This window comes from Phyllobates terribilis, unplaced genomic scaffold (genome assembly GCF_046119375.1).
Source record: "Phyllobates terribilis strain yellow unplaced genomic scaffold, ASM4611937v1 Scaffold_7__3_contigs__length_470593459, whole genome shotgun sequence".
NCBI classification, from domain to species: Eukaryota; Metazoa; Chordata; class Amphibia; order Anura; family Dendrobatidae; genus Phyllobates; species Phyllobates terribilis.
In genome coordinates, this window is record NW_027362767.1 from 447812589 (window position 1) to 447839544 (window position 26956).

The window sequence follows — 26956 nt, forward strand, 5'->3', positions numbered from 1 at the left end:
GCCCGGGCTATGTTGGTGCGTGTATGTATTGTGGCCCGGGCAATGTTGGTGCGTGTATGTATTGTGGCCCGGGCAATGTTGGTGCGTGTATGTATTGTGGCCCGGGCAATGTTGGTGCGTGTATGTATTGTGGCTCGGGCAATGTTGGTGCGTGTATGTATTGTGGCCCGGGCTATGTTGGTGCGTGTATGTATTGTGGCCCGGGCTATGTTGGTGCGTGTATGTATTGTGGCCCGGGCAATGTTGGTGCGTGTATGTATTGTGGCCCGGGCAATGTTGGTGCGTGTATGTATTGTGGCCCGGGCAATGTTGGTGCGTGTATGTGTGACACCCCAGGGGTCTGGTTGCCACAGTGATAGAGATATTATGTCTGAGAGCAGGTGGGAGGTCCTTTGGTCAGGGATCCTGTGCATGCCACACCTCCTGCCCAGTCTTGGGAGGGGAAGAACTTCCCCTGTATAAACCCGGGGCTGAGGCAGGGTGAGTCAGACAAGGAGAGTGGAGAAGAGAAGCAGCATAGGAAACAGCAGAGTTACAAGGAGTCAGGGGCTGGCAGCTACAGAGCTCGCCCTGACTAAGAAGATTCTTTACCGGACCCGGAGTCCGAGGCTGTGGGGACTAACTCCTACCCAGCAGCAGAATCCGTCGGGCAGGGGATTTCAGGTCCTCTGGCCCAGAAGCCCGAAGGCACGGTCACACGTGTGGGACCAGCACCGCCATCGTGGAGCGGAAGCCATTAGAAGGCCCCGAGTCACCGGCCATACGGGTGAGCACCACACGGTACACTCAGGGACGGGGGCTACTTATTCCCGCCTCTAGCAAGGTAGCCAGAAGAGTACAGTTAGTTGGGAAGGCCTACAACTCCGCCTGGCCAGGGGAAATCCCATCTGCTCAAGGACTGACCAGGCCCCTATCACTAGCAAGTACTCCGGGAGGGTCTTTCTTTGTCACCAGTAAAGACCCTGAACTACACCGCACCGTCTCTGAGTGGTTCCTGCTACCCCCATCATCCACGTCGGCTGCCCTGAGGCCATACCCCTCCCGTTGGGGGTTATACCATCCACGCTGCACCATCCTTCCACCGGCCTCAGCGGTCTGCCCTGCAGCGGCAGCTCCATAGCTGCATTCAACGGGTGGCGTAGTCACCAACCATCTACTGCTAGTACATCGCCGCTCAGTTTGACTCCCTGGGCACGGACCGGGTCGCCGCCACGAGACTACAACCCTCAAGAGATCCGGCTCCGGGTAAGCTCCCGCGTGCGCATCGCAGCGCGACACAGGCCCAGGGGCGCGTCATATGTATTGTGGCTCGGGCAATGTGGGTGCGTGTATGTATTGTGGCTCGGGCAATGTTGGTGCGTGTATGTATTGTGGCCCGGGCAATGTTGGTGAGTGTATGTATTGTGGCCCGGGCAATGTGGGTGCGTGTATGTATTGTGGCTCGGGCAATGTTGGTGCGTGTATGTATTGTGGCCCGGGCAATGTTGGTGGGTGTATGTATTGTGGCCCGGGCAATGTTGGTGCGTGTATGTATTGTGGCCCGGGCAATGTTGGTGCGTGTATGTATTGTGGCCCGGGCAATGTTGGTGCGTGTATGTATTGTGGCCCGGGCAATGTTGGTGCGTGTATGTATTGTGGCCCGGGCAATGTTGGTGCGTGTATGTATTGTGGCCCGGGCAATGTTGGTGCGTGTATGTATTGTGGCTCGGGCAATGTTGGTGCGTGTATGCATTGTGGCCCGGGCAATGTTGGTGCGTGTATGTATTGTGGCCCGGGCAATGTTGGTGCGTGTATGTATTGTGGCTCGGGCAATGTTGGTGCGTGTATGTATTGTAGCCCGTGCAATGTTGGTGCGTGTATGTATTGTGGCCCGGGCAATGTTGGTGCGTGTATGTATTGTGGCCCGGGCAATGTTGGTGCGTGTATGTATTGTGGCCCGGGCTATGTTGGTGCGTGTATGTATTGTGGCCCGGGCTATGTTGGTGCGTGTATGTATTGTGGCCCGGGCAATGTTGGTGCGTGTATGTATTGTGGCCCGGGCAATGTTGGTGCGTGTATGTATTGTGGCCCGGGCAATGTTGGTGCGTGTATGTATTGTGGCTCGGGCAATGTTGGTGCGTGTATGTATTGTGGCTCGGGCAATGTTGGTGCGTGTATGTATTGTGGCTCGGGCAATGTTGGTGCGTGTATGTATTGTGGCCCGGGCAATGTTGGTGCGTGTATGTATTGTGGCCCGGGCAATGTTGGTGCGTGTATGTATTGTGGCTCGGGCAATGTTGGTGCGTGTATGTATTGTGGCTCGGGCAATGTTGGTGCGTGTATGTATTGTGGCCCGGGCTATGTTGGTGCGTGTATGTATTGTGGCCCGGGCTATGTTGGTGCGTGTATGTATTGTGGCTCGGGCTATGTTGGTGCGTGTATGTATTGTGGCCCAAGCTATGTTGGTGCGTGTATGTATTGTGGCCCGGGCTATGTTGGTGCGTGTATGTATTGTGGCCCGGGCAATGTTGGTGCGTGTATGTATTGTGGCCCGGGCAATGTTGGTGCGTGTATGTATTGTGGCCCGGGCAATGTTGGTGCGTGTATGTATTGTGGCCCGGGCAATGTTGGTGCGTGTATGTATTGTGGCTCGGGCAATGTTGGTGCGTGTATGTATTGTGGCTCGGGCAATGTTGGTGCGTGTATGTATTGTGGCCCGGGCAATGTGGGTGCGTGTATGTATTGTGGCTCGGGCAATGTTGGTGCGTGTATGTATTGTGGCCCGGGCTATGTTGGTGCGTGTATGTATTGTGGCCCGGGCTATGTTGGTGCGTGTATGTATTGTGGCCCGGGCTATGTTGGTGCGTGTATGTATTGTGGCTCGGGCAATGTTGGTGCGTGTATGTATTGTGGCCCGGGCTATGTTGGTGCGTGTATGTATTGTGGCCCGGGCTATGTTGGTGCGTGTATGTATTGTGGCCCGGGCTATGTTGGTGCGTGTATGTTCTGAAACTCGCACAGCTCGCCCGCTCTGCAATATTTGGAAAAATTCTGTACACTGTGTCGCTCCATGATGGGGGGAACCCTGTAATGTTCAGTATATTTAGCTTTCTCTCACAAAACATAATCCTGCTCCCCAAAGAATATTTCACCTGTAAATTGCCAGTCATTTATAAATACAATGTTGTGCCCATGACAACACTTCTTGCCTCATCCTCTGACGGTTCAGTGTTATCACTGGTTGCTATGATGCCTAACCTAATTTATATTCTCCTATGATAACACTTCTTGTCCCATCCTCTGTCCGTTCAGTGTTATCATTGGATGCTATGATGCCTAACCTAATTTATATTCTCCTATGATAACACTTCTTGTCCCATCCTCTGTCCGTTCAGTGTTAACATTGGATGCTATGATGCCTAACCTAATTTATATTCTCCTATGATAATACTTCTTGCCCCATCCTCTGACCGTTCAGTGTTATCATTGGATGCTATGATGCCTAACCTAATTTATATTCTCCTATGATAACACTTCTTGTCCCATCCTCTGACCGTTCAGTGTTATCATTGGATGCTATGATGCCTAACCTAATTTATATTTTCCTATGACAACACTTCTTGTCCCATCCTCTGACCATTCAGTGTTATCATTGGATACTATGATGCCTAACCTAATTTATATTTTCCTATGACAACACTTCTTGTCCCATCTTCTGACCGTTCAGTGTTATCATTGGATGCTATGATGCCTAACCTAATTTATATTTTCCTATGACAACACTTCTTTTCCCTTTGCTCTGACCATTCAGTTTTATCGTTTGGACAGTTAAATTTTTAATTTCAGAGCACAGTAAAGGCGATGAAATTATCCAAATGATTGAACACCATCTGACAGAGCAGGAAGTGTTGTCATGGGGCCACAGGCAGTAAAACTGTACTAAAAAAGTTGCGCAAGTTTGATAACATTTTCTGAAGAAACTGCAGGAAAATAACATTATTTTCTAGATTCACCTGACATAAAAAGGAGGTTAAATGCAGATAATGATCTGGAAGACCAGGAATGAGATGATGGGCCTGGTAGTCCTTTGGAGTTTTGCAGACATCACAGCCAGCACAGAGGGGAATATCTAAGATTCTCTCACACTCACAAGACGCTATCAAAGAAATGCCAAAGTGAATGTGATGACTATTATCTGGAGACGTCGGGTTTTCCATTGTAGCTCAGTCTTCAAGTGCAGGATGGTGAGAAAAGCGCGGCGGGCGGAGGACAGGACGAGCGAGATTAACGCCACAAGCCGCACTAACGATTCCCATTGAGAAGACGTCTACAGACGTTTAAGGAAAAGACTACAACAAAACTTAACGAAGAAGAAGCAAGCTGTGAGCCGGGGCGGCGGGGGGGAGCAGCCGGGACCCCGGCGTCTGATTAGGGTCAAATCAAAAGTTACTAGGACCCAGCAGCTAATCAATTAAAAACTTTCATTTATGCCCAGGAGGAAGGGCCCTGATTACCCCACAATGCGGAGAGGCCGCTCGTCCTACTTACCATTGATAATTCACTTTTTCGACAGCATTAAGGATTTGATTAGTGAGAAAAGACGAGAGTCTGAGATGACAAAGGCCGATATGTGACGGCTAATTACACTGGATGCGGCAGAAGTGACGGAGCGGCCGGGTCTGTGCCTGCTGCGCTCCATCCGATGGCTGCACCACTCACAGCAGCCATTGTCAGAGGGACGGAGCCGTCACCGGTCACAGGGCCACGGGCAGAAGCGGGGCCTGCTCTGCAGCTACAAGGCCTGAGACGCCTCATGTATACAGGAGTATATAGCTCTGCAGCTACAAGGCCTGAGACGCCTCATGTGTACAGGAGGATACAGCACTGCAGCTACAAGGCCTGAGACGCCTCATGTATACAGGAGGATACAGCACTGCAGCTACAAGGCCTGAGACGCCTCATGTATACAGGAGTATATAGCTCTGCAGCTACAAGGCCTGAGACGCCTCATGTATACAGGAGGATACAGCACTGCAGCTACAAGGCCTGAGACGCCTCATGTATACAGGAGGATACAGCACTGCAGCTACAAGGCCTGAGACGCCTCATGTATACAGGAGTATACAGCTCTGCAGCTACAAGGCCTGAGACGCCTCATGTATACAGGAGGATACAGCACTGCAGCTACAAGGCCTGAGACGCCTCATGTATACAGGAGGATACAGCACTGCAGCTACAAGGCCTGAGACGCCTCATGTATACAGGAGGATACAGCACTGCAGCTACAAGGCCTGAGATGCCTCATGTATACAGGAGGATACAGCACTGCAGCTACAAGGCCTGAGACGCCTCATGTATACAGGAGGATACAGCACTGCAGCTACAAGGCCTGAGACGCCTCATGTATACAGGAGGATACAGCACTGCAGCTACAAGGCCTGAGACGCCTCATGTATACAGGAGGATACAGCTCTGCAGCTACAAGGCCTGAGACGCCTCATGTATACAGGAGGATACAGCACTGCAGCTACAAGGCCTGAGACGCCTCATGTATACAGGAGGATACAGCACTGCAGCTACAAGGCCTGAGACGCCTCATGTATACAGGAGGATACAGCACTGCAGCTACAAGGCCTGAGACGCCTCATGTATACAGGAGTATACAGCTCTGCAGCTACAAGGCCTGAGACGCCTCATGTATACAGGAGGATACAGCACTGCAGCTACAAGGCCTGAGACGCCTCATGTATACAGGAGTATACAGCTCTGCAGCTACAAGGCCTGAGACGCCTCATGTATACAGGAGGATACAGCACTGCAGCTACAAGGCCTGAGACGCCTCATGTATACAGGAGGATACAGCACTGCAGCTACAAGGCCTGAGACGCCTCATGTATACAGGAGGATACAGCACTGCAGCTACAAGGCCTGAGACGCCTCATGTATACAGGAGTATACAGCTCTGCAGCTACAAGGCCTGAGACGCCTCATGTATACAGGAGGATACAGCACTGCAGCTACAAGGCCTGAGACGCCTCATGTATACAGGAGTATACAGCTCTGCAGCTACAAGGCCTGAGACGCCTCATGTATATGTAGCACCCTGAGGATTCGGCTGCTACAGGGGTATTGCACCTCAACCCAGAGGTGTGGTATTCCACTCCCGGGTAAGGATGGAGTGTGGAACTGAGCCCAGAAAGCTGCATGCACTACACACATCCCATTTCCGAGGAACAGACCAACGGTACTCCCACTTAGAAATGTGCAGGTACGACCGAGTCTGTTCCTGGCTGGAGTGGGAGGGGGGTGGTACATCCCAGTAGTGTAGGGGCAGATAGGGGGAGCAGCCTGGGTAAAGATAGGAGCTCATTGGGTGCTGGTCACCTGAGCTCACACATAGAGGGAGTATTTAAGGTGGGCACCATCTAAGATCAGGGTCAGTCTGCCACAGTCAGTCAGTCTGCCACAGTAAGTCTGTGAGAAGCCAGAGGAAGAGGAGCAGAGCAGCCCCAGAGAGAGAGAGAGGAGAAAGGAAGAAAGACCCAGAGGGGGTGAAAGAAAAGGACTCTGAGAACCCAAAGTCCATCACCGGGTGAAGAGTTGGCAACTGGGTACCGGATCCCAAACTGGTGGGGGCTAAAGCACACCCTAGCCAGAGACCGGAGGCCGTGGGCAGGATCTGCCACGGCCACCCACCACATCCACCCTGAAGGCAAACCACGTGTAGGGTCAGGGAACCCAAGGCCAAGGGTCTCCCAACAGAAGGCCCGAGGGAGCTGGACCTAGGTGGATCCCTGGTGGGGACGGCCAGAAGACAGGACAGGAAGGAGGGCTCAGGGTCACGCTCCGGACTTGCTTGGGGGTTGGCTGAATCCAGGACCTGGTGGACGCAGCACGGCTCGGGTGGTCACTTGAAGCTGGAGTGACCGGAACATCAGCAGTAAGTAAATACCCTAAACTGCACAACCCGACTCTGTCTTTAATTACCATCTATGCTGCACCACCACAACCCCCATCCTCTGCACCTGACCCCCTGAGGCTATACCCCACCCGTTGGGGGTTATACTATCAAAAGCTGCACCAACACCATCAGCCTCAGCGGACCCTGCTGCAGCGGCGGCCGTAGTGACCGCAATACAACGGGTGGCGTAGTCGACATAAAGAACTTTATAACATCTGTAGGACTGCCACATACTCTGAGCTTGACACCCTGGGCACGGACCGGGTCACAGCCACTCGGAGACTACAACCCCCATCTGATCCGGCTCCGGGTATTCCCCTAAAGAATATGGCCCAGGGGGTGCGTCAACTTTGGCGTAGTCGGCAGGATTACGTGCCCACAACAACCGGGTACTGCGTGCCTGAAGAAAAGAACAAGTTTACCTCAAAAAGAAGTCTCCTGCCGGTTCCGGAGGGTCCCCGCCATCGGACTCCATCACAGGTCGATTCCCGCCGGTTGTCCGCCATTAACAGCTTTTTCCCGCCATCTGCAGAGTTTCCCGCCACTGGGAGACGATTCCCGCCATTTCCAAAGGTTTCCCGCCTTGTCAGAGCGGACGCCATTATGGGCGTACCAGAGGATGGCAAGAGGCCGCCTCCCATCGTGGGCCAGGACAGAAAATGGCGCCAAAAGTGGAAACCGCCCCCACCAACAGAGACTGTGATGCTAGAGGTGTCTGTCAGCGTGAAAGAACTGCCCCTGGAGCTGACAATCACCAAGTGGCCCCGGGACCGCCCTCGAAGTGGGAGGACTGAGAAGAAGAGAGCAAAGATGGGTGTCGCCTGGAGCAGTCTGGAGAGAGCGCACCCGGAGACAAGAAGCCTAGAGCTGAGTCCAGAGGAAGCTTACCCGGAGATGGGAGAAGAGCAGAGCAGCACCGGCCCGCTGGCCAGGAGCCTGCCGGGAACAGCAGAAGGAGAGCAGAGCAGCACCGACCCGTTGGTCAGGAGCCTGCTAGAAGCAACGACCCCACTAGGCCTAGTGGAGGTCCTAGCACAGCTCCCCCGAGACCGGGAGTGTGCACAGACTGCGCTGGAGGGCCTCGCACGGAGGATGGCCCGGGTGCAGCGAGAGACGTTGGCGGAGTGGAGCCGTGAGATGGCCCAGCAGACCGAGACCCGTCAGCGGAGCACGCCACCCGAGACGAGGAGACAGACCGCCTCTGAGGATGGCGCAGGAGGACTGAAGGCCGGAGACGGCGCCGAGAAGGGAGCCGAACGAAAGGAGGCAGGTAAAGGGGACGTCTCTACCCCAAACCGGGAAACCGTGTACCTGCCCCAGCTCCCCGTCGCAGAGCCCGAAGTATCCCCTGCCGTGCCCGTCGCTGCAACGTCACCGCCGCAGACTAGGCCTCAACCGGAAGCCGCAGCCGCGACCCCTGTGACGTCACACGCCTCGACCCCGAGCGTGACCAAGCAGGAAGTACCACCAGCCTGGTCGCAAGGCCTAGTACCCCCGGGCGCCGCAATACCAACAGCGCCCCCTACCTCCGCGGAGCCACCGGCCTGGTCGCAGGGCCAAGTAGCCCAGGGCGCCGCCGTCCTTACGGTGCCCTTCACTTTCCAGGTGCCCCAGGCCTGGCCGCAGGGCCTGGGCAACCCGGGCGCCACCACCACCGCGCCCATAAAACCAAGAGTGCCGCATCTGGGAGAAGATCTGTTTGCCCAACATACGTGCCCGGATGGGCAGCCCTTTATTTGGCCACCGGAGTTTCACCATCCACGACTCCGGAAAGAGAGACTCCTAGATGAACCCCTGATCCCGGCTCCAAAGCCCGTTAAGAGGATTTCGCCCCCGCTAGCAGAAGCGCAGTTTGAGTGGGACCCCACCGGAGAAGATCTCATGGGGTTCACTCAAGAGACTCGGGCAGCCGCAGCGGAGCGTGCAGAGTGCTGCCGCCAGCAGCTCGAGGTCTTTGAGAGGGAGCGGAGAGAGAGGCGGGTCCGGGAACAACAAGCCCAGATAAGGAGCGCGGAGCAGAAGAGCCGGGCCAGGAGAGACCCCCGTGCAGCGCATAGTCCCCGCACCACCGGGACTGTGATCAAGTTTAACATGCAGCATGGGTGGGGCTTCATCCGAGACCACCGCACCCCAGGTGACGTCTTCGTGACCAGGAGAGACGTTGAGTCCCACCTACCGGAGGGACACAGAGGTCGTGACCTTTACATCGGGGACGAGGTCACCTTTACCCGGCACAAGTGTGCCAAAGGACCCTACGCCCTCCATGTGCATCGCCTGACGGAGGAAGAGCTGCGGTGTGAGGAGGAAGAACAAGAGGACCCGGACGGGTCTGAAGCTAAAGGTAACCACAAAGAAAGAGCAGGAGGACGTCGTCGTTGAGTACGGCAGAGTAGAAGCTGTATATAGTTACCCGTAGGGGTACCAAAGAAACTGTTGCTGCTAATATAGTCCCCGTTGGGACCAGCAAGTGTGAACTGTTTACCCGTTGATCCCTTAAATCCCACTGACCGAGGACTGAGAGCGGTCATTCCTCCCTAATACCTGGCCGAGGACTGAGAGCGGCCATATCCTTTGTAAATAGTTGCGCGTCCTAAAGCGCCCCCTACCGGTTTTATAGGAAAACCATTTTTCTAGAGAAACTGTTGCACTTTTCCCGGGCACACGTTGCACAGTGTCCGGAGGAGGAGCTAGAAGCGAGGAAAAGTCTACAAGAATGTTTTATATGAAAAGTTTTATTGATATATATATATATATAATGTTTTATATGATGTTTTATATGTTTATGAAAAAAAAAAAAATGTATGTTTTGGTGTTTCATATCTTACAGCCCGAGGACGTGCTGTGGTTTACCAGGGGGGAATGTAGCACCCTGAGGATTCGGCTGCTACAGGGGTATTGCACCTCAACCCAGAGGTGTGGTATTCCACTCCCGGGTAAGGATGGAGTGTGGAACTGAGCCCAGAAAGCTGCATGCACTACACACATCCCATTTCCGAGGAACAGACCAACGGTACTCCCACTTAGAAATGTGCAGGTACGACCGAGTCTGTTCCTGGCTGGAGTGGGAGGGGGGTGGTACATCCCAGTAGTGTAGGGGCAGATAGGGGGAGCAGCCTGGGTAAAGATAGGAGCTCATTGGGTGCTGGTCACCTGAGCTCACACATAGAGGGAGTATTTAAGGTGGGCACCATCTAAGATCAGGGTCAGTCTGCCACAGTCAGTCAGTCTGCCACAGTCAGTCTGTGAGAAGCCAGAGGAAGAGGAGCAGAGCAGCCCCAGAGAGAGAGAGAGGAGAAAGGAAGAAAGACCCAGAGGGGGTGAAAGAAAAGGACTCTGAGAACCCAAAGTCCATCACCGGGTGAAGAGTTGGCAACTGGGTACCGGATCCCAAACTGGTGGGGGCTAAAGCACACCCTAGCCAGAGACCGGAGGCCGTGGGCAGGATCTGCCATGGCCACCCACCACATCCACCCTGAAGGCAAACCACGTGTAGGGTCAGGGAACCCAAGGCCAAGGGTCTCCCAATAGAAGGCCCGAGGGAGCTGGACCTAGGTGGATCCCTGGTGGGGACGGCCAGAAGACAGGACAGGAAGGAGGGCTCAGGGTCACGCTCCGGACTTGCTTGGGGGTTGGCTGAATCCAGGACCTGGTGGACGCAGCACGGCTCGGGTGGTCACTTGAAGCTGGAGTGACCGGAACATCAGCAGTAAGTAAATACCCTAAACTACACAACCCGACTCTGTCTTTAATTACCATCTATGCTGCACCACCACAACCCCCATCCTCTGCACCTGACCCCCTGAGGCTATACCCCACCCGTTGGGGGTTATACTATCAAAAGCTGCACCAACACCATCAGCCTCAGCGGACCCTGCTGCAGCGGCGGCCGTAGTGACCGCAATACAACGGGTGGCGTAGTCGACATTAAGAACTTAATAACATCTGTAGGACTGCCACATACAACTGAGTTTGACACCCTGGGCACGGACCGGGTCACAGCCACTCGGAGACTACAACCCCCATCTGATCCGGCTCCGGGTATTCCCCTAAAGAATATGGCCCAGGGGGTGCGTCATATACAGGAGGATACAGCACTGCAGCTACAAGGCCTGAGACGCCTCATGTATACAGGAGGATACAGCACTGCAGCTACAAGGCCTGAGACGCCTCATGTATACAGGAGGATACAGCACTGCAGCTACAAGGCCTGAGACGCTTCATGTATACAGGAGGATACAGCACTGCAGCTACAAGGCCTGAGACGCCTCCTGTATACAGAGGGATACAGCACTGCAGCTACAAGGCCTGAGACGCCTCATGTGTACAGGAGGATACAGCTCTGCAGCTACAAGGCCTGAGACGCCTCCTGTATACAGGAGGATACAGCACAGCAGCTACAAGGCCTGAGACGCCTCCTGTATACAGGAGGATACAGCACTGCAGCTACAAGGCCTGAGACGCCTCATGTATACAGGAGGATACAGCACTGCAGCTACAAGGCCTGAGACGCCTCATGTATACAGGAGGATACAGCTCTGCAGCTACAAGGCCTGAGACGCCTCCTGTATACAGAGGGATACAGCACTGCAGCTACAAGGCCTGAGACGCCTCATATATACAGGAGGATACAGCGCTGCAGCTACAAGGCCTGAGACGCCTCCTGTATACAGGAGTATATAGCTCTGCAGCTACAAGGCCTGAGACGCCTCCTGTATACAGGAGTATATAGCTCTGCAGCTACAAGGCCTGAGACGCCTCATGTATACAGGAGGATACAGCACTGCAGCTACAAGGCCTGAGACGCCTCCTGTATACAGGAGTATATAGCTCTGCAGCTACAAGGCCTGAGACGCCTCCTGTATACAGGAGGATACAGCTCTGCAGCTACAAGGACTGAGATGCCTCCTGTATACAGGAGTATATAGCACTGCAGCTACAAGGCCTGAGACGCCTCATGTATACAGGAGTATATAGCTCTGCAGCTACAAGGCCTGAGACGCCTCATGTATATAGGAGGATACAGCACTGCAGCTACAAGGCCTGAGACGCCTCCTGTATACAGGAGTATATAGCACTGCAGCTACAAGGCCTGAGACGCCTCATGTATACAGGAGTATATAGCTCTGCAGCTACAAGGCCTGAGACGCCTCAAGTATACAGGAGGATACAGCACTGCAGCTACAAGGCCTGAGACGCCTCATGTATACAGGAGGATACAGCACTGCAGCTACAAGGCCTGAGACGCCTCCTGTATACAGGAGTATATAGCACTGCAGCTACAAGGCCTGAGACGCCTCATGTATACAGGAGTATATAGCTCTGCAGCTACAAGGCCTGAGACGCCTCAAGTATACAGGAGGATACAGCACTGCAGCTACAAGGCCTGAGACGCCTCATGTATACAGGAGTATATAGCACTGCAGCTACAAGGCCTGAGACGCCTCAAGTATACAGGAGGATACAGCACTGCAGCTACAAGGCCTGAGACGCCTCATGTATACAGGAGTATATAGCACTGCAGCTACAAGGCCTGAGACGCCTCCTGTATACAGGAGTATATAGCTCTGCAGCTACAAGGCCTGAGACGCCTCCTGTATACAGGAGGATACAGCTCTGCAGCTACAAGGACTGAGATGCCTCCTGTATACAGGAGTATATAGCACTGCAGCTACAAGGCCTGAGACACCTCATGTATATGACGCGCCCCCTGGGCCATATTCTTTAGGGGGAATATCCGGAGCCGGATCAGATGGGAGTTGTAGTCTTCCGAGTGGCTGTGACCCGGTCCGTGCCCAGGGTGTCAAACTCAGTTGTATGTGGCAGTCCTACAGATGTTATTAAGTTCTTTATTGTCGACTACGCCACCCGTTGTATTGCGGTCACTATGGCCGCCGCTGCAGCAGGGTCCGCTGAGGCTGATGGTGTAGGTGCAGCTTTTGGTGGTATAACCCCCAACGGGTGGGGTATAGCCTCAGGGGGTCAGGTGCAGAGGATGGGGGTTGTGGTGGTGCAGCGTAGATGTAAAATGAAGACAGAGTCGGGTTGTGCAGTTTAGGGTATTTACTCACTGCTGATGTTCCGGTCACTCCAGCTTCAAGTGACCACCCGAGCCGTGCTGCGTCCACCAGGTCCTGGATCCAGCCAACCCCCAAACAAGTCCGGAGCGTGACCCTGAGCTCTCCTTCTGTCCTTTCCTCTGGCCGTCCCCACTAGTGATCCACCCAGGTCCAGCTCCCTCGGGCCTTCTGTTGGGAGACCCTTGGCCTTGGGTTCCCTGACCCTCCACGTGGTATGCCTTCGGGGTGGATGTGGTGGGTGGCCGTGGCAGACGCTGCCCACGGCCTCCGGTCTCTGGCTAGGGTGTGCTTTTGCCCCCACCAGCTTGGGATCCGGTACCCTTTTGCCAACTCTTCACCCGCTGATGGACTTTGGGTTCTCAGAGTTCCTTTTCTGTTTCCCCCTCTGGGTCTTTCTTGCTTTCTCCTCTCTCTCTCTCTGGGGCTTCTCTGCTCCTCTTCCTGACTCTGACAGACTGACCCTGTTCTTTGATGGTGCCCACCTTATATACACCCTCTATGTGTGAGCTCAGGCGACCAGCACCCAATGAGCTCCTATCTTTACCCAGGCTGCTCCCCCTATCTGCCCCTACACTACTTGGGATGTACCACCCCCCTCCCACTCCAGCCAGGAACAGACTCGGTCGTACCTGCACATTTCTAAGTGGGAGTACCGTCGGTCTGCTCCTCGGAAATGGGATGTGTGTAGTGCATGCAGCCTACCGAGCTCAGATCCACACTCCATCCTTACCCGGGAGTGGAATATCACACCTCTGGGTTGAGGTGCAATACCCCTGTAGCAGCCGAATCCTCAGGGTGCTACATTCCCCCCTGGTAAATCACAGCACGTCCTCGGGCTGTAAGAACAAAACACCAAAAACATACAAATTTTTTCATAAACATATAAAACATCATATATATATATATTAATAAAACTTTTCATATAAAACTTTCTCGTCGCCTCTGGCTCCTCCTCCGGTCACTGTGCAACTTGTGACCGGGTACAGTGCGACAGTCTCTCTAGACAAATGGTTTTCCTATAAAACCGGTAGGGGGCGCTTTAGGACACGCAACTATATACAGGGGTAGTGGCCGCTCTCAGTCCTCGGCCAGGTATTAGGGAGGAATGACCGCTCTCAGTCCTCGGTCAGTGGGATTTAGGGGTTAAACGGGTAAACAGTTCAATTCTCTGGTCCCAACGGGGACTACATTAGCAACAGTAACAGTTTCAGTTCACGGTGCCCCGACGGGCAACTATATACAGCTTCTACTCTGCTGTACTTAACGACGGCGTCCTCCTGCTCTTTCTTTGTGGTTACCTCTAACTCTAGTTTCAGACCCGTCCGGGTCCTCTTGTTCTTCCTCCTCACACCGCAGCTCTTCCTCCGTCAGGCGATGCACATGGAGGGCGTAGGGTCCTTTGGCACACTTGTGCCGGGTGAAGGTGACCTCGTCCCCGATGTAAAGGTCACGACCTCTGTGTCCCTCCGGTAGGTGGGACTCAACGTCTCTCCTGGTCACGAAGACGTCGCCTAGGGTGCGGTGGTCTCGGATGAAGCCCCACCCATGCTGCATGTTAAACTTTATCACAGTCCCGGTGGTGCGGGGACTATGCGCTGCACGGGGGTCTCTCCTGGCCCGGCTCTTCTGCTCCGCGCTCCTTATTTGAGCTTGCTGTTCCCGGACCCGCCTCTCTCTCCGCTCCCTCTCAAAGTCCTCGAGCTGTTGGCGGCAGCACTCAGCACGCTCCGCTGCAGCTGCCCGAGTCTCTTGAGTGAACCCCATGAGATCTTCTCCGGTGGGGTCCCACTCAAACTGCGCTTCTGCTAGCGGGGGCGAGATCCTCTTTACGGGCTTTGGAGCCGGGATCAGGGGTTCATCCAGGGGTCTCTCTCTCCGGAGTCGGAGATGGTGGAACTCCGGTGGCCATATAAATGGCTGCCCATCCGGGCACGTATGCTGGGCGTACAGGTCCTCTCCCAGATGCGGCACTCTTGGTCTTATGGGCGCGGTGGTGTTAGCGCCCGGGTTGCCCGGGCCTTGCGGCCAGGCCTGGGGTATCTGGAAGGTAAAGGGCACCGTAAGGACGGCGGCGCCCTGGGCTACTTGGCCCTGCGACCAGGCCGGGGGCTCCGCGGAGGTAGGGGGCGCTGTTGGTATTGCGGCGCCCGGGGGTACTAGGCCTTGCGACCAGGCTGGTGGTACTTCCTGCTTGGTCACGCTCGGGGTCGAGGCGTGTGATGTCACAGGGGTCGCGGCTCCCGTTTGAGGCCTAGTCTGCGGCGGTGACGTTGCAGCAACGGGCACGGCAGGATAGACTTCGGGCTCTGCGACGGGGAGCTGGGGCAGGTACGCGGTTTCCCGGTTTGGGGTATAGACGTCCCCTTTACCTGCCTCCACTCGTTCGGCTCCCTTCTCGGCGCCGTCTCCGGCCTTCAATCCTCCCGTGCCATCCTCAGAGGCGGTCTGTTTCCTCGTCTCGGGTGGCGTGCTCCGCTGACAGGTCTCGGTCTGCTGGGCCATCTCACGGCTCCACTCCGCCAACGTCTCTCGCTGCACCCGGGCCATCCTCCTTGCGAGGCCCTCCAGAGCGGTCTGTGCACACTCCCGGTCTCGGGGGAGCTGTGCTAGGACCTCCACTAGGCCTAGTGGGGTCGTTGTTTCCAGCAGGCTCCTGACCAACGGGTCGGTGCTGCTCTGCTCTCCTTCAGTTGTCTCCAGCAGGCTCCTGACCAACGGGCCGGTGCTGCTCTGCTCTCCCTCTTCTGTTGTCTCCAGCAGGCTCCTGGCCAGCGGGCCGGTGCTGCTCTGCTTTCTCGCCATCTCCGGGTAAGCTCCTCCGATACTCTTCTCCAGGCTTCTTGCCTCCGGGTGCGCTCGCTCTCGACTGCTCCAAGCGACACCCATCTTTGTTCTCTCCTTTCGTCTCCTCCCCCTTCGAGGGCGGTCCCGGGGCCACTTGGTGATTGTCAGCTCCAGGGGCTGTTCTTTCACGCTGACAGACACCTCTAGCATCACAGTCTCTGTTGGTGGGGGCGGTTTCCACTTTTGGCGCCATTTTCGGTCCTGGCCCACGATGGGAGGTGGCCTCTTGCCATCCTCTGGCACGCCCATAATGGCGTCCGCTCTTCCAAGGCGGGAAATCTTCGGAAATGGCGGGAATCGTCTCCCAGTGGCGGGAAACTCTGCAGATGGCGGGAAAAAGCTGTTAAAGGCGGACAACCGGCGGGAATCGACTGGTGATGGGGTCCGATGGCGGGGACCCTCCGGAACCGGCAGGAGACTTCTTTTTGAGGTAAACTCGTTCTTTTCTTCAGGCACGCAGTACCCGGGTGTTGCGGGCACGTAATCCTGCCGACTACGCCAAAGTTGACGCGCCCCCTGGGCCATATTCTTTAGGGGGAATATCCGGAGCCGGATCAGATGGGAGTTGTAGTCTTCCGAGTGGCTGTGACCCGGTCCGTGCCCAGGGTGTCAAACTCAGTTGTATGTGGCAGTCCTACAGATGTTATTAAGTTCTTTATTGTCGACTACGCCACCCGTTGTATTGCGGTCACTATGGCCGCCGCTGCAGCAGGGTCCGCTGAGGCTGATGGTGTAGGTGCAGCTTTTGGTGGTATAACCCCCAACGGGTGGGGTATAGCCTCAGGGGGTCAGGTGCAGAGGATGGGGGTTGTGGTGGTGCAGCATAGATGTTAAAGGAAGACAGAGTCGGGTTGTGCAGTTTAGGGTATTTACTCACTGCTGATGTTCCGGTCACTCCAGCTTCAAGTGACCACCCGAGCCGTGCTGCGTCCACCAGGTCCTGGATCCAGCCAACCCCCAAACAAGTCCGGAGCGTGACCCTGAGCTCTCCTTCTGTCCTTTCCTCTGGCCGTCCCCACTAGTGATCCACCCAGGTCCAGCTCCCTCGGGCCTTCTGTTGGGAGACCCTTGGCCTTGGGTTCCCTGACCCTCCACGTGGTATGCCTTCGGGGTGGATGTGGTGGGTGGCCGTGGCAGACGCTGCCCACGGCCTCCGGTCTCTGGCTAGGGTGTGCTTTTGCCCCCACCAGCTTGGGATCCGGTACCCTTTTGCCAACTCTTCACCCGCTGATGGACTTTGGGTTCTCAGAGTTCCTTTTCTGTTTCCCCCTCTGGGTCTTTCTTGCTTTCTCCTCTCTCTCTCTCTGGGGCTTCTCTGCTCCTCTTCCTGACTCTGACAGACTGACCCTGTTCTTTGATGGTGCCCACCTTATATACACCCTCTATGTGTGAGCTCAGGCGACCAGCACCCAATGAGCTCCTATCTTTACCCAGGCTGCTCCCCCTATCTGCCCCTACACTACTTGGGATGTACCACCCCCCTCCCAATCCAGCCAGGAACAGACTCGGTCGTACCTGCACATTTCTAAGTGGGAGTACCGTCGGTCTGCTCCTCGGAAATGGGATGTGTGTAGTGCATGCAGCCTACCGAGCTCAGATCCACACTCCATCCTTACCCGGGAGTGGAATATCACACCTCTGGGTTGAGGTGCAATACCCCTGTAGCAGCCGAATCCTCAGGGTGCTACATATACAGGAGTATATAGCTCTGCAGCTACAAGGCCTGAGACGCCTCATGTATATAGGAGGATACAGCTCTGCAGCTACAAGGCCTGAGATGCCTCATATATACAGGAGGATACAGCACTGCAGCTACAAGGCCTGAGACGCCTCCTGTATACAGGAGTATATAGCACTGCAGCTACAAGGCCTGAGACGCCTCCTGTATACAGGAGTATATAGCACTGCAGCTACAAGGCCTGAGACGCCTCCTGTATACAGGAGTATATAGCACTGCAGCTACAAGGCCTGAGACGCCTCATGTATACAGGAGTATATAGCTCTGCAGCTACAAGGCCTGAGACGCCTCAAGTATACAGGAGGATACAGCACTGCAGCTACAAGGCCTGAGACGCCTCCTGTATACAGGAGTATATAGCACTGCAGCTACAAGGCCTGAGACGCCTCATGTATACAGGAGTATATAGCTCTGCAGCTACAAGGCCTGAGACTCCTCATGTATACAGGAGTATATAGCACTGCAGCTACAAGGCCTGAGACGCCTCATGTATACAGGAGGATACAGCTCTGCAGCTACAAGGCCTGAGACGCCTCATGTATACAGGAGGATACAGCACTGCAGCTACAAGGCCTGAGACTCCTCATGTATACAGGAGGATACAGCTCTGCAGCTACAAGGCCTGAGACGCCTCATGTATACAGGAGGATACAGCACTGCAGCTACAAGGCCTGAGACGCCTCATGTATACAGGAGGATACAGCACTGCAGCTACAAGGCCTGAGACGCCTCATGTATATAGGAGGATACAGCTCTGCAGCTACAAGGCCTGAGACGCCTCATGTATATAGGAGGATACAGCTCTGCAGCTACAAGGCCTGAGACGCCTCCTGTATACAGAGGGATACAGCACTGCAGCTACAAGGCCTGAGACGCCTCATATATACAGGAGGGTACAGCTCTGCAGCTACAAGGCCTGAGACATCTCATGTATATAGGAGTATACAGCTCTGCAGCTACAAGGCCTGAGACACCTCATGTATACAGGAGGATACAGCACTGCAGCTACAAGGCCTGAGACGCCTCATGTATACAGGAGTATATAGCACTGCAGCTACAAGGCCTGAGACGCCTCATGTATACAGGAGGATACAGCACTGCAGCTACAAGGCCTGAGACGCCTCATGTATATAGGAGGATACAGCACTGCAGCTACAAGGCCTGAGACGCCTCATGTATATAGGAGTATATAGCACTGCAGCCTCCTGTATATAGGAGTATATAGCACTGCATCGCTCCTGTATATAGGAGTATATAGCACTGCAGCCTCCTGTATATAGGAGTATATAGCACTGCATCGCTCCTGTATATAGGAGTATATAGCACTGCAGCTCTCCTGTATATAGGAGTATATAGCACTGCAGCCTCCTGTATATAGGAGTATATAGCACTGCATCGCTCCTGTATATAGGAGTATATAGCACTGCAGCCTCCTGTATATAGGAGTATATAGCACTGCAGCGCTCCTGTATATAGTAGTATATAGCTCTGCAGCGCGCCTGTATATAGGAGTATATAGCACTGCAGCCTCCTGTATATAGGAGTATATAGCACTGCATCGCTCCTGTATATAGGAGTATATAGCACTGCAGCGTCCTGTATATAGGAGTATATAGCACTGCATCGCTCCTGTATATAGGAGTATATAGCACTGCAGCACTCCTGTATATAGGAGTATATAGCACTGCAGCCTCCTGTATATAGGAGTATATAGCACTGCAGCCTCCTGTATATAGGAGTATATAGCACTGCAGCCTCCTGTATATAGGAATATATAGCACTGCATCGCTCCTGTATATAGGAGTATATAGCACTGCATCGCTCCTGTATATAGGAATATATAGCACTGCATCGCTCCTGTATATAGGAGTATATAGCACTGCAGCGTCCTGTATATAGGAGTATATAGCACTGCATCGCTCCTGTATATAGGAGTATATAGCACTGCAGCACTCCTGTATATAGGAGTATATAGCACTGCAGCCTCCTGTATATAGGAGTATATAGCACTGCAGCCTCCTGTATGTAGGAGTATATAGCACTGCATCGCTCCTGTATATAGGAGTATATAGAACTGCATCGCTCCTGTATATAGGAGTATATAGCACTGCATCGCTCCTGTATATAGGAGTATATAGCACTGCATCGCTCCTGTATATAGGAGTATATAGCTCTGCAGTGCTCCTGTATATAGGAGTATATAGCACTGCATCGCTCCTGTATATAGGAGTATATAGCACTGCATCGCTCCTGTATATAGGAGTATATAGCTCTGCAGCGCTCCTGTATATAGTATATAGCACTGCAGCCTCCTGTATATAGGAGTATATAGCACTGCAGCCTCCTGTATATAGGAGTATATAGCACTGCAGCCTCCTGTATATAGGAGTATATAGCACTGCAGCCTCCTGTATATAGGAGTATATAGCACTGCAGCGCTCCTGTATATAAGAGAATATAGCACTGCATCGCTCCTGTATATAGGAGTATATAGCACTGCAGCCTCCTGTATATAGGAGTATATAGCACTGCAGCCTCCTGTATATAGGAGTATATAGCTCTGCAGCGCTCCTGTATATAGGAGTATATAGCACTGCAGCCTCCTGTATATAGGAGTATATAGCACTGCATCGCTCCTGTATATAGGAGTATATAGCACTGCAGCGCTCCTGTATATAGGAGTATATAGCACTGCATCGCTCCTGTATATAGGAGTATATAGCACTGCATCGCTCCTGTATATAGGAGTATATAGCACTGCAGCGCTCCTGTATATAAGAGAATATAGCACTGCATCGCTCCTGTATATAGGAGTATATAGCACTGCATCGCTCCTGTATATAGGAGTATATAGCACTGCATCGCTCCTGTATATAGGAGTATATAGCACTGCAGCGCTCCTGTATATAGGAGTATATAGCACTGCAGCCTCCTGTATATAGGAGTATATAGCACTGCATCGCTCCTGTATATAGGAGTATATAGCACTGCATCGCTCCTGTATATAGGAGTATATAGCACTGCAGCCTCCTGTATATAGGAGTATATAGCACTGCAGCCTCCTGTATATAGGAGTATATAGCACTGCAGCCTCCTGTATATAGGAGTATATAGCACTGCAGCGCTCCTGTATATAGGAGTATATAGCACTGCATCGCTCCTGTATATAGGAGTATATAGCACTGCATCGCTCCTGTATATAGGACTATATAGCACTGCAGCCTCCTGTATATAGGAGTATATAGCACTGCATCGCTCCTGTATATAGGAGTATATAGCACTGCAACGCTCCTGTATATAGGAGTATATAGCACTGCAGCGCTCCTGTATATTGGAGGGGCCGTCATTGAAGATGCCTTTAGGATTATCCAACCTTTTCCTTATAACACATCGCTGTGTATCATCCATTCCTGACAGTCTGCCCTCCGCTGCCCTCCTGCCTTTCCATAGAATAGTCATATAATAATAATAGTCATGAACTGGAGGATCTGGATGAGCATCTTCTGTATTTCACAGCACCAGAGAAAGGACGATGCTCGGAGTAGAGATGAGCGAACTTACTCTCTAATGTCTTTTATTGTCTGTACAAGTCCCCTCTGTAATGTACAGCGCTGCAGAATATGTTGGCGCTATACAAATACAATTATTAATATTACTGTAGAGACCCGGAGTTATATGAGCGGATGGGAACTTCTACAGTGAGATACAATGTAACGGTCTGGAAGCGACAGGTCGTTGTATCGACAGACGCACAATCCAAGGTGACTCCTCTTCTTCCTTCTGTTTTTTTCTTCTCTTCCCGTCTGGATAAAGAAATGCTAATGATTCCTTCTTATTATAACCCCTAATGAAGTCCTGGACGCCTCCCGCACCTGCAGCGGACGTGGAGGAGGCCACCGCCGTGCAGTAATCATTGTGTACACTTAGCCGCTAATAGACTGAGCCATCGCCGTTAAGAGCCTGGATCGTGATAGTCACACCATGGGAAAATCACCGGGATCCTGATAGAAAGGGATTAATGGTGGAGGACGCTGATTATTAAACTAATAAACTCATATTAACTTCCCCAGGATCACAAATACTTATGTGCGGAAAATCCGCCCCGGAATCTGCTGCCGGACACGGAGGTAATAATCGTACAATCTCATCTACACATTGGAGGAATTCTCTGTGCGGAAATAGACATTCCCCTGAATTATTTCTGCCGAATTCATTGTCACATTTCACACTTCACAATGCAACAAATCTGCATGAAAAGCAGCGCAGAGTATTTCAGGAGAGGATAAGTGCCAAACTTGTGGAGCGCAGAGTATTTTAGCAAAGTTGTGTCCTGATCTTGTGAGAGGTCACAGCCAGAAGTTACAAACTTGAAGGAAGCCGTGTCCCTGGCAGCACAGAGTATTTCAGGAGAGCGGCGTTCAAAAACGTTTGGAAGGTCACGGGCTGAAAATATAATCATTAAAGGAGCAGGATGTCCAGCAGCACAGAGGGTATCAGCAGATGCATGTGCTGAACAGGTCATAGACTGAAAGTCGCATAGTGGAAGGAGGCAAGTCCCCAGCAGCACAGAGAATTTCAGGAGAGGAGTGTGCTAATCTTGGTGGAGGGTCTCATACTGAGAGTTGGTGAAAGGACCAGAGTCCTCCAGCAGCACAGAGTATTTTAGTAAAGTTATGTGCTGATCCTCTGTGCAGCTGCTGACTGCAAAAAAGGTGCAAAAAACCCACAAAGTCTATGGAAGTCTGAAAGTTTATTACAGCTGTAAGGTGAAAGGTCCGACGAGCCTGCGCTCTTCTGGGAGGGATTTCTACATTTGTGGGGTCAGACCCTGATGTTGGGGGGTCCGGGTTCACAATCTCCATTATAGGATGGGTTGGGGTCCGGGCTCTGTGCAGCCGCTCATGTTCTCCTCCATGTCTGTATGGAGCTTGTGCACCGGGCGCAGTCATGGGGGGCAGATAAGGGTCTTCCTCAAACTGTTCCTACAAAGCTGAAAATATAATTGTCCACAATGTCTTTTGCTAAAGATGAAGATTTCCCATCCCTGGAGATGAGGGTCCGTGGCTGCCCCCCTGTAACAGCCCATAGCATTATCCTCCTCCACCATCTGCACAGCGGCACAATGCAGCCAGGGGGTAACGTCCTCCTGGAATCACCAGACTCCTCCATCAGACGCAGATAGAGAAGTGCGATCCGTCACTGCACAGAACACGTCTCCTCCAGAGTCCAGTGGTGGCGGCTTTACACCACTCCATCCGACGCTCCACATTGTGCTTGGTGATGTACGGCTGTATGCAGCTGCTCGGCCATGAAGCTCCTGTCGGGGGCGCAGTGTTTATACTAGAGGAGGTCTGGATTCTGCAGTTATGGAGTCAGCAGAGCGGTGGTGACTTTTTTCTGTCCCTCAGCATTCAGCCCCCCTCTCTATAACATTACGGGGTCTCCATTTCGCGGCTGAGTTGCGGCGGTTCCTTCCACTTCTCCATAATATCACTCACAGGTGAAGGGAAAGATCCTGGAGGAAGAAATGCATGGACGGACTTGTTACCAGAGGCATAATTAGAATAGGTGACGGGGTTTGCACCCAGGTCCATATAAAAAGATTATTGCTATTAAAGACATGCAATATTTGGGGGCCCTGTTAGAGACTTTGTATTGGGCCCAAGAGCTACAAGTTACGCCGCTGCTTGTTACACCGGTGACTCCTATTCCAGGGAAGCACTGGTATCAGGGAGCTCCGCACCATCGGCCATTGTGTTACAAGGTAATGAAGGCAGAGGGCATGGTGGAGGGACGGAAGTTATGTACTGGGGGCAAATGGTCGGATGTTATATACCGGAGGGGCGATGAGGCCGGATGTTATATACTACTAGATGGTGGCCCGATTCTAACGCATCGGGTATTCTAGAATAGGTATGGGGCCGACCGGGCGCAAGCAGCAAAGCGGTGTTAAAATTTGGCGCCAATATCGCAGATTGGTCACGGCCGGCAGTCGCGACTAATCAGCAGAGCGGGGTTTAAATTTGGCGCCAAAATTGCTGATTGGTCACGCCCGGCGCTCGCGACCAATCAGCAGAGCGGGGTTTAAATTGTGCGCCAATACTGCTGATTGGTCGCGGTCGCCGGCCACGAACAATCAGCAGAGCGTTGTTTAAATTTGGCGCCAATCTCGCTGATTGGTCGCGGCTGGCGTCCGCGACCAATCAGCAGAGCGTTGTTTAAATTTTGCGCCAAAATCGCTGATTGGTCGCAGCTGGCGGTAGCGACCAATCAGCAGAGCGGTGTTTCAATTTGCCACCAAAATCGCTGATTGGTCGGGGCCGGCCACCGCGACCAATCAGCAGAGCGGGGTTTAAATTTGCCGCCCATATCGATGATTGGTCGGGGCCGGCGGCCGCAACCAATCAGCGTCGTATTAGTGAGGACCGGGGAGCGGCGCTGCCTGTGCGGGTACTTCCGCTGCGAGCAGCTGGGAGATGAGCGGCTGCTCGCAGCAGAAGCATCCCGACCGGCGGCGCCGCTCCTCGGTCCTCCATTCACACTTGCCGTCGGGAGATCATAGCGCTGTTTAAATTAGGCGCCAATCTCGCTGATTGGTCGCGGTCGGCTGGCGGACGCAACCAATCAGCAGAGCGTTGTTTAAATTTGGCGCCAATCTCACTGATTGGTCACGGTCGGCTGGCGGCCGCAACCAATCAGCAGAGCGTTGTTTAAATTTTGCGCTAATCTCACTGATTGGTCGCGGTCAGCTGTCATTCGCGACCAATCAGCAGAGCATTGTTTAAATTTGGCGCCAATCTCGCTGATTGGTCGCGGACGGCAGCCACGACCAATCAGCAGAGCGTTGTTTCAATTTTGCGCCAATCTCGCTGAGATTTTGCGCCAATCAGCACAGCAGTGTTTAAATGTGGCTGCAAGATCGGTGATTGGTCGCGGGCAGCGGCCGCGACCAATCAGCAGAGCGGTGTTTAACTTTAGCGCCAAGATCACTGATTGGTCGCGGGCGGAGAGCGCGACCAATCAGCGAATCGTATTGGCGAGGACCGGGGAGCGGAATCGTATTGGTGAGGACCGGGGAGCGCCGCTGCCTGTGCGGATACTTCCGCTGCGAGAACCCGGGACATGAGCGACTGCTCGCAGCAGAAATATCCCGACCCGCAGCGCCGCTCCCCGGTCCTCCCTTGACTCCCTAGCCGCTGATGTCCCCACAGTATCCGCATGGTGTAACAAAGGTCCGGACATTTGTGTTAAAAATCGCTGATTGGTCGCTGGCGCTGCCCGTGACCAATCACCGATTTGGGCGCCAAATTTAAATATCAGCCGCGACCAATCACCGATTTTGGCGCCACATTTAAATAGCGTCGGCGACCAATCAGCACAGCGGTGTTTAAATGTGGAGCCAAGATCGGTGATTGGTAGCGGCCGAGATTTCAATTTGGCGCCCAAATCGGTGATTGGTCGCGGGCAGCATCCGCGACCAATCAGCACAGCGGTGTTTAACTTTTGCGGTAAGATCAGTGATTGGTCGTGTCCGAAGACCGCGACCAATCATCGAATCGTCTTGGTGAGGACCGGGCAGCGGCGCTGCCTGTGCGGGTACTTCCGCTGCGAGAACCCGGGACATGAACGGGCACTCGCTGCAGAAGTATCCCGACCCGCAGCGCCGCTTCCCGGTCCTCCCTTCTGCATGGAGGTCAGCGACGCCGGCGGTCCTTCCGCTGCTACCGGCCGGGAGATGAGCACCTCGCGCCGCTCATCTCCCAGCTGCATCTCCGTCCCGCAGATGGGTCCGGCGGTCGAGGTCCTTCTGCTGGTACCGGCCGGGAGACGAGCTCCTCGTGCCGGTCATCTACCAGCTGCATCGCCGCTGAACTCCGTCCCGCAGATGAGCTGCTAACGGCCGCCATCTTTTTTTCAGAAATCCCGCGGCGCTGATTGGCCGCTGCCGGACCAATGAGCGACGCGGGATTTCCAGGACAGAAAGGCAGACAGACAGACGGGATAAGACGATTATATATATAGATGGTGGGCAAATAGGCTGGTTGTTATATACTGGGGGAGCAATGGGGCCAGATGTTATATACTGGGGGGGCAATGGGGCCAAATGTTATATACTGAGGGGGGCAATGGGACCAGATGTTATATACTGAGGGGGGCAATGGGGCCGGATGTTATATACTGAGGGGGGCAATGGGGCCAGATGTTATATACTGGGGGGCAATGGGGCCGGATGTTATATAACTGGGGAGACAATGGGGTCAAATGTTATATACCGGACTGAAGGAGAAGCCTGAATTCAGTGATTAAAAGCAGACATGTGGCCGATACTTCTCTGTACAATGTGTATCACTGACTATGACATAGTAGAAGAAAGAAGGGTCCACAGCTGCAGAGTATTGAATCAGAGCAATGTGTTGATTTCGTGGAAGGCTGCAGACTGAGATTTACATAACAGAAGTCACTGGGGACTCTCAGCAGCACAGAGTATTTTAGGAGAAGTATTCCAATCTTAGGGGAGGTGACATACTATAAGCTGCCCAGTGGACACAGCTTGGCTGGCGAGGAGTGGGGGGCCGCCCCCCAGAAATAGAGATAATTTCCCCTGCTGTCACTTCCATGTATCTGGAAAATGATATAATAATACAAAAAAGTAATGCAGAAAATACAGCAATAAATGTAGTGATACAAACAATATCTAAGCAGAACAGAATAAGAGTATAGAGAAATGATACATTAATATCTAGTAAAGCTACAAGTGATGCAGAATAATGCTGGAATGATGCAGTAATTTGCGGAGTCGGGCGCTATATTTAGCCGCCGTGTCCCAATCCTGCGGTATTATTCTAAGCACTAACACATTATAACATTGGCTTTCATGATAGATCAATAATTCAAATGCCACAGGGTTTGTATGATAACAAACACAGGAATGTTCGGAGCCATTTTTCTTCCTTTGCCATTGATTGCAGATTGTCATTAAACCGCATGCAGCACATTACCGCAATCATTATGTGCTGCACTCCGGAGAACGCGCTCCAATATATATCTAATGTGACAAATATGGGACGAGCTGTTCCCAGGGGGGACATCACAAATGCAATACATATAAGTGGAAAGTTTTATTGCCTCTTTGTATAACTGATATCTCGGGATTTCACACAAGACATCAAACTCTTTTGTTTTTGCTGAAAAGCTGCAGCTGGAGTTCTGCAAAGATTCATAGAGAAGAACAACACAATATCTCACGGACGATGACTGCGGCCGTACGCTGAATACAAACGCTGACAAAAGGGGAAAACAAAAAATATCCATCATCATCTTTCCCCAATAAGTGATTTCCACTAATTAAAGGGGCTG

The 26956-nt window shown here is 53.0% G+C and overlaps 1 protein-coding gene across 2 annotated transcripts in view; it reads left to right on the forward strand.

Annotated features, from left to right (window-relative positions):
* Positions 1-26956, forward strand: part of PCDH11X (protocadherin 11 X-linked) — a 1985008-nt gene that overhangs the window by 1359850 nt on the left and 598202 nt on the right. The window lies entirely within an intron of this gene.